Source organism: Pseudorca crassidens, chromosome 13, assembly GCF_039906515.1.
Source record: "Pseudorca crassidens isolate mPseCra1 chromosome 13, mPseCra1.hap1, whole genome shotgun sequence".
Taxonomy (NCBI): domain Eukaryota; kingdom Metazoa; phylum Chordata; class Mammalia; order Artiodactyla; family Delphinidae; genus Pseudorca; species Pseudorca crassidens.
Genome location: NC_090308.1, coordinates 36,146,080 through 36,154,740, shown reverse-complemented (window position 1 = coordinate 36,154,740; position 8,661 = coordinate 36,146,080). Strand labels below are relative to the sequence as shown.

Genomic DNA, 8,661 nt, shown 5'->3' with positions numbered 1-8,661 from the left:
TCCCACTGAAGCTCCTCCTATTCTTCCTCCCTACCCCTCCTTCCCTCTCCTCCTCTCCTTACTCCTCCTCCATTTCCTCACCCTGGTTTTCTCCGACTGTTCTGTCCAGTCTTCCACCTTCCTGGCCGTAGTGGCTGCAGTTGGGCATTGCACCATCCAAGGCAGAGGCACTGTACTTGGAGCATCTAGGTATGCATTACTTGTTTGCTAAACTCCGCTCAGCTGAACTCCATCAAACTTTTAAAGGGATTGCAGTTCCTTGGGGAGGGACAGAGGGGTTGGGGTGCCGTGGAGGTGGAGGAAGGTTATGCCTTAATGCACCAAAATCTTGCCTTTTAGCAATTCAACCTCTGACTAGAGGGAGAGATAAGGAACTCTACTTCAAGGCGAGCAATCTATAAACATTTTAACAGAGGCACAAGGAAGATGCTTTGGAAGGGAGACATTAGTTAGGAGTGACAAAAGTACTGGAAGGATTGGAGGCTAGCCATAGCTAGAGAACTTTAGAGGTTAGTATAAATGGCTAGGGAGAGAATACAATTCCATGTTGAAATCACAACCCCCTGACACCTCAAGTGCTGAAGAATCCCCAAAAGTTGGTCAGGGCCTGTCTCAACTATCTGTCCTAATTCTATCAAAAACCGATGGTACCAGTTTTTAAGGCACTTAGTGACATGCATACTGAAGGACTCAATGAGAGAGGGTAACATGGAGAATAGACGGTATAGGGAGGAAGGAAGTTGGAAGACCAGTTAGGAGTCTATTGAAGTAATTCTTTGGGGAGATGATTTTGGTTTAATCCAGGATTCGAGTAGTGGAGGTGGTGAGATGTTAAATTTGGGGTACAATTTAAAGGTAGGACTAACAGGATTTGTGACAGATTGGACATGGGGTACAAGAGAAAGAGAGGAGTCAAGGATGACTCCACGAATCTTGGCCTGACCAACTGAAAGAATGGAGTTGCTATGTATTGAGCCAGAGAAAACTGCAAGAAGAGTAGGTTGTGGGGAAGGGTAGGAATCAGAAGTTTAGTTTAGGACATGTTGAGATACCTATTAGAGATCCTAGTAGAGAGATAAATCGGGAGGTCAGGGGAAAGGTGACAACTTTGTGTCATCAGCACATAAGATGGTTTGTAAAACCAAGCAACTGGATGAGACCACCTGGTGGAAAAGTGTGGATGAAGAAAAGATGTCTGAAGCCTCAGGTCTCAGGCAAACCAAAGTTTAGAGTTTGGGAGACCAGAAAGAAGTGGCCAGTAGAGGATTAAGAGGTGGTTGTGTCCTGGAGGCCAGATGAAGAAAATACTTCAAGAAGGAAGGAATGTGATCAATTAAGTCAACATTATATCAGATAAAGACAGATTTGACTACTGGATTTAGCAAATTCATTGTCACTACTGACCTTGACAAGAGCAGCTTTGGTCTGCTGGGGCAAGCAGAACCCTACCTGGAGATGGTTCCAAAGAGAACAGGAGTGAGAAATGCAACTCATTTAAAATGAGTGGGGCTACTGGAGGAAAGATTTCTTTTTAAGACAGGAGATGTTACAGTATTTTTGTTTACTGATGGAGGTGATCTAGTAGAGAGGGAAAATTAATGATGTACTGTAGGAGACAAAGGAGAGAAATACTGGAATGATGGCCTTGAGTAGATAGAAGAGGATACAATCTAGGGTACAAGATGAAAGATTGGTCTTAGGAATATGGAGCATTCATCCATAAAACATGAGGAAGGGAGAATATATGGTGACTAATTAATGGCAGTTGTGGTCGTGGGAGATTGTGGAGCTCTCTTCTGATTGCCTCTATTTTCTCACTGAAATAGGAAGTGAAGTCTAGACTGGGTTGTGTTGTAGTAATACGCAACCTCTGTATCTGAGGGGTTTAACACGTCAAAGGTTTACTTCTCTCTGATGCTAAATGTCTATTGCTGGGAAATTAGCAAGCCTGTTTGCACTCTACCAGACCAATGGCTTATTTCAAAGCCTTGTTGGCCAACCACTAACATCAGGGGACTTGGAACCCATTTGTTTCCCTAGAAGGGGGTGCCCGTTTAAAGCAATGGGCAGGGAAAACAATTTGTATCACTTACTGAGTCAACTAGAAGAAAAGGTGAAATCAGAAGGCTCTCATTAGAGGGATTCATCCCTTGGGTTTAATATACACTCTGGGGAATATGGAAATCTCCTGAAATTGTGCTGCATTTGAGGGCTTTTCTATTTATCAGATCCCTAAAGAGGCCTGTGACCAGAATGGGGGCAAAATCTGCTGCTACTGAGAAAGCTGCTTCAGTATGCAGCTGTGGGGTAGTCCACAAAGCTCTGGTCTTGGTGTTCTAATACAAAAAGCCATCACTGCTTAAGCCTCCACTAAGTGAGATATATTGTCACACATCTCTCCTCATTTTAATTCACCCAACATTTCTCCAGGATAGTAATCGGACATTTCCAAGAGAAAACTGAGTGGCACAGAAGCTGAAGAACGGGCCTGACTTTTCTTTCTTTCTTTTTTTTTAACTTTTTATTTTATATTGGAGTATAGTTGATTAACAATGTTGTGATAGTTTCAGGTGTACAGCAAAGTGTTTCAGTTACACATAATTCATGTATCTATTCTAAGTTTTCATAGCCAGTGAACAGGGCTGCCAGAATTGAAGCTCTGGCCTGTCTTCCTCCAAATCTTCCTTTCCATGACACCCTGCTGCTTCCCAGCTAACTGGCTGTGAGTACCACATCTTATCACTGTGGAAATTAAATGAGATCCTGTGTATAAAATAGATTTCGTATACTGTCATTTAGGTAAAGCATTGGGCAAGAGAACAGATAGCAATGGATTGATCTGAGAAAATTTGCCCAGAAAACATTTATAAAAATGCTTTTAGGAACTGATGAAAGAACAGAGACCATGTCTGACCAAAACCTACTTTCTTTTCTTTTTTTCCTTTAGACACCCAAGGAAGAAATGATGCTTCTGCCTGCTATATCTTCATTGACAAAAAGGTTAATAGTTGGTTTATATCAGCGACTCTCAATCTCGGGGTGACTTTGCCCCAGAGGAACATGTGGCAATGTTTGGAGACATGTCTGGTTGTCACAAAGCAGGGGAGTGTGCATCTAAAAGGCAGATGTCAGGGCTGCTAATAAAATTCCCACAAAGCACACAACAACCTGCCACAACAAAGAATTATCCGGCACAAATGTCACTAATGTTGCAGTTAAGAAGCTGTAGTCTATAGGTCCAAAATGAAAATGCTTAAAATTAAACTCCTCGTATTGTTGATGAATTATAATTGGTGAAAATGGATGTTACATTTATATTAAAATGAGTGAGGAAATAAAATAAACACAATTTTCACATGTAACCCCTTTTTAAAGTAGTGTAGAAAGGCTCTGGAGGTTGGCCACAGAGACTCTGGAAAGATGAGGGGAATTCGAGGAAGGCTTTGATCAGTTATGTTACTAGGTTAAGCAGAGCAATTCAGCTCCCCGAAGAAAAATGTAGGATAGTAAGTCTAGGAGTGGGGGAATATTACAAAAGGAATATTTGCTCAAGGGAAAGAGATTAGGTTTTGTTCTCTTTTGCCACTTTTCTTGCCGGTGGTGCAGTATTGCAGTGCAGCAAAAAAGTCAGAGTGGGCACCAGTCCCCCATAAAACCAGCCATGAACGACAGAGGTAAGGGAGGGCTTTCTGCTCAGACGAGCAGCTGTAGAGTGCACCCTGTCTGTGGTGGCTGAGGGCGGTGGCAGAGACATTGCCAAGAAAGATGTGCCTTCTTAACAGTTAACCTTAAGCTGAGCAAGAACGGTTTGGCTCCAAGATAATTGCCACTAATGGGTGTGTTAGAGTCACCCCTGGACACATCCGGATTACAGAGTGGAGGGGTTCTGCATGTAGAAAGACAACATTACTGTTTTGTTTTAAATTATTATCTGAGTTAATAATCCCTTACACCAGTTTTCTGGCAAGCTCCCAACTCTTCTCCACTGATGCGCACCTTCAGTGACTAAAGTGTTTCATAATTGTACAAGAATCTTCAGCTGCTCTATCACTCCATCCTTATCAGATGGAACAGACTGGAACTATTATCCCTCTAGAGTGACTGAAGTTACAGTTTGCCCCTGTCCATCAGCATGCGTCATCAGGAATAGGGCAGGGTTCCAGGTGAATTTCACAGAGGTCGCTGATGCCAGCCACTGTTTTGGGAGCTGTTACACGGTGACCTTTCACGTGTCTTAGACCAGGTAGCAGAATCCTTCTCCGCACACAGAAAAAGAAATGATACTATCGTACGTACTCAGCAGTAGCATTTTCCTGTTAAATAAAGAAAAATAGTTACTCCTATAAAACAGCAGCCAAGTTAAGTAATATAGAGAATAAATTATATTAAAAGAAAAGCAATTCTGATAATATGCAGCTTTCAACAATTTGGAAATTTTTTTTTAACTTCTAACTAAAAGAAATGCTTTTGTTCTAGCACATTCCTAACTGTTAAAGAGTAAACCTATATGTTTTGTAGCAACACCTCAGTTATCCCAGAGGCCAAAATTCTAGTAATCTTATACATCTGGAGTGGCATGGAACCCAGAGGATTAAAGGGGGGGCGCGGGGAATTTTTAAAGTGTGTCTAACGGGAAAAAGAAGAAAAACAACCAGGGCATCCAGCTTTAAGCCACTGAAGCGAAACCTGATTGGCTTGGGTCCAGGATGGCACTTAATGGTCTCTTGGTTTAATGTTCAGAAAGAATAGAGATACTTCAGTGCCTTTTAAGAGTCATAAAAGGCAAACCACAGCAACACTCAGGCCAGGAAGTAGAGAGGAAGTCTGATGGAAAAGGGAAGAAAACAAGCGAGGGAACAGCAAACAACAAAGGCAGCAAGTGGTGAATATTACAAGTGGTGGCAACGAACATTGACTCGAGGAAAGCAATTAGATACAAGGACAGATACTAAAACTGAAGGGTTTGGCCTCACTAACAGCACAGGACAGTCAGGTGGTCTTGCATGGCGTTGTGAGAGGGTATCAGGAAGTGAGTACAAGGAGTATTTGGATGGCAGTGGTAATACCTTTCTTTAAAGAACACCTCATTTGTGCCAGACACTTCACTAAGAGTTCTGCCATATTATTCAAATTTGTACCATCCTTCAGAGTATCGTTATCTGCTTTCTGTAGGTGAGGAAACAGGCTCAGGAAGGTTAAATAATTTGCCCAAGATCGTACACCTATTAAGTTGCTGTGTCAGGACTAAAACTTTATAGCACCACGGCTCATGTATTTTCTAGTATCCATACCGCCTCCTAGGACTTTCTAGAATGGCAGTGTGGGAATCCTGGCAGCCATTGAGTTCTCCTGTGTGGGGAGATCATTTCACACACAGAGAGAGAGGCTGTGTCAGAATATGCCATCATTATGTAAATACTGAAGTGGCTATATTGCCAAGGAATCGTATTTCAGAGCTTGGAAGGGGATACGGAACAGAAAGGTTCTTCTAGGTAAAGTGCATCTCAAGCTTTCTCTAGGGACAAATCAGGTTCTGCATGTGTCTTTGGTTCAACTTAATTGAAATGGTAATTTTTGAGCTTACAAATTAGGTCAAGTTTCTTTTCTGGTGGTTGCCCCTGCCATTTCGAAGTAGGACTTGACCTCAGAAGGTGCGAAAATCAAATGGCAAACCATGAAGCCACAGAAGAATTCTTTAACTGTTTGGAAGTACATTTCTGAGCTCAGGGAATATTTCCCAGGCAGTTTTGTCATGATGGTGATACTAGACAGAAAGCCTCCTGGCGGTAGACACTCTGTCTGATCCATCTTTTATCCTCAGAACCTAGCGTGACATTCCCCTAGATGTGGTGACAAGAAGATGGTGATGGTGGTGGTGGAAGTGTAAAAAGGAGAAGCCCTTCAGGGATGGAATCACCTTGCCCGAAGGCCTGAAAATCGTTGTGAGATTTGTAGAATAGCCCAAGTCAGGAGCTCAAAAATGTTAATTTAATGAACAAAATCAGTCTATCTGGGAGATGTCTTCCAACTTCTACCAGAAGAGATGCCATTGGTCCAAAAGCCATGGCATTTCTATAAAGCAAGGGCATTCAGGATTGGGACACATGTGTTCCCCTCTTCTTCCATGCCCACGTGAGGCTGGGCGGCAGGGTGTTGGGGGAGGAGGCATATCAAACTGCCGGGATGGTCCTTCCTGTCTCTGAGGCCAGGGCCCGTCTAGGGCCAGAGAGACAGCAGCAGCAACATCTGTCCTGCTCTAACTTTCTGTTTCTGCCTATTCTCTCTTCATCTGAGCTTTTAAACTGCCTTTAAAACTGGAGCAGCAATGGGCGTGTATATGCCTTCAGCTGTTTCTAATTCTCTCCCAGGCCCGCTCTCTCCAAATAAATGACACATTGTAGAAGGTGTTTTACAGCCTGACTTGTTAATAGAACCAGACTGCTCTGTGACAAATCCTAACACAGCAGTCAAGGGTAAAAGACAAAATCACAAAATATGTGAGTTAGATAAACAGAGTCATCTGTAAAAGAAGGAGCTGAACCTTCTAATTTTTAAAGTGCCTTCTAATTCTAAAATTCTAAACTTTAAAAAAGATTTCCTTACAGTTGAAGGTATGCTGCTTTATACTTGGGCTATTGGATTTTTCTTTTATCGGTGGAGTTAGTTTGTCTTCATAGATCCTACTGTGAACAAGTGAATAAATAATATAAAGTTAATCGAATCTGCTTATTTTCTCTTTCCCAGGGACTCGGGACTGAATGTCTGTAGAGCACTGTAAAACTCCTCACGTAACATCATTGTGTTTAAAAGATTATAATTTTGAGTAAGTAACTGCAGGAGGCACTATCATGATAGATAAAACATTCTTCCTTAAACGTTCATAATTTTATGAACTTAATTTTGATAAACTTATAAAAAAAAAGTATTTTCTTCCCTCCTTGCAGATGGGGAAATGGTGATCAAGACCACAGCTTAACTTGCAAATGTCAAGAATCTCATCATCCTTTGTTACTTTGTGATTGATTAATATGTTGACTTGTTGCTAATGAGCTAATTTATAAGCCCAGAGAGGCTCTAACTATTAATGTAGAAGTAACAAGCGAACAACAAAGTGCTGCTGAGCAGGTCTGTGAGCACAGCGCTGTGCACAGCCCAACTCAGGACGGGTGAGAGAGAGGAATGCACAAGCGGTACATCCCCACCTTCTCAAAAGAGACAAGAGGAATAAACTGGAGGCCCCTTTGGCAATTATTAATATTTCCCCACCGCTTACGAAGTCGCTGCATGTAATATTAAGAGACCACCACTAAGTGGCACTGTCTCACCAGTGTTCTCTTTTATCAGCATGATGAAGCCACCGTCACCTTTGGATGGTGGAATACATTTATTGCCCTGTGTTTGCTGATTTGGTTTTAGCAAACTCTTTCTGCTCTCATCATGCTTCTCTGGCTTTTTCTATATCCTTTCTTCTGTTTTCCTTTAGTTCTTGGGAATCTGGGCCAATGATAGGCATAGAAATGGTGGCCACCATGGTGATAATAATCGTATTAGACAACTTAAAGGAGAGAAACACTGATTGTGACCTTTTATTGAAGTCTTATTATGTGTTAAGGGCTTTCCAGGTATTACTACCAAGATTCATGAGGACTCTGCAAGGTTGCCTTCATTTTATGAGCAAAGAAACCAAGGTTCAGAGAATTGAAGCAACTTTCCCAAGGATACCCAACAAGTAGGTGATAGAAGCACAATGTGAGTCCAAGTGCTTGTAACGTTAAGGCACTAATGATCTTTGGACCATTCATGGAACTTAAACATCGGGTACAGTGAGAAAAACAGGAAGAGGCTAGGCTTCACGAAGTTCATAACCTAAAAGAGGAAATAGGGTAAATGAACCAAGTTATTTATAACATAATTTTTTAAAATAATGACTTATTTATAAGTTCATAAGGTTTATAAAGGGTCTAAGATTACTGGGGACGCTTACTAGGAACAGAGTCAAGAAGACATCCTGAAATCGACTCTTCTCTTGGAGTTGAAATTTTTTGTAAGGGACATAGTTCTGAAGACGAGAGTAGGGGGGGCAGGATAAAAAGCAGATATTCTTGGACTTATCCCTCAAACTTATGAATCCTTCTGTTCATAATTTTGTTTCATGACACTTTCATTTGCTCTGTGTCCTTTGAGGCGATGTCTCAGCTAGAGCTCTAGTCATAGGGGAGGGAGACCTAAGTAAAATATTTCAAGGGCTAAAAGGCTCAACTCTCCCAGATTATTTATCCCACAGAACTGTATGAACAGAAAAAGCCAGGAATCGCATAGTGCTAAAACAAACTAACGTTTATTTGCTGTGGGCTGGACATCCCACGTGGTGCCTCGCACGCATCACTGTACTCTATCTTTTATTTATTTTTTATTGAAGTGTAGTTGATTTACAATACAGTGTTGTGTTAGTTTCAGGCGTACAGCAAGTGATTCAGTTATATATATATATATATATATATATATATACACACACACATATATATATATTCTTTTTCATATTCTTTTCCATTATGGTTTATTACAGGATATTGAATGTAGTTCCCTGTGCTATACAGTAGGACCTTGTTGTTTATCTATTTTATATATAGTGTGTGTATCTGCTAATCCCAAACTCCTAAC

At 41.4% G+C, this 8,661-nt stretch overlaps 1 long non-coding RNA gene across 1 annotated transcript; it reads left to right on the top strand.

Moving 5' to 3' along the window:
• On the top strand, positions 1 to 8,408 carry LOC137204569 (uncharacterized). Its single transcript, XR_010933718.1, has 4 exons — positions 1 to 189; positions 2,948 to 3,000; positions 6,745 to 6,823; positions 6,945 to 8,408. It is a non-coding gene; the product is annotated as an uncharacterized lncRNA (long non-coding RNA).
• Positions 8,409 to 8,661: the final 253 nt, after the last annotated feature.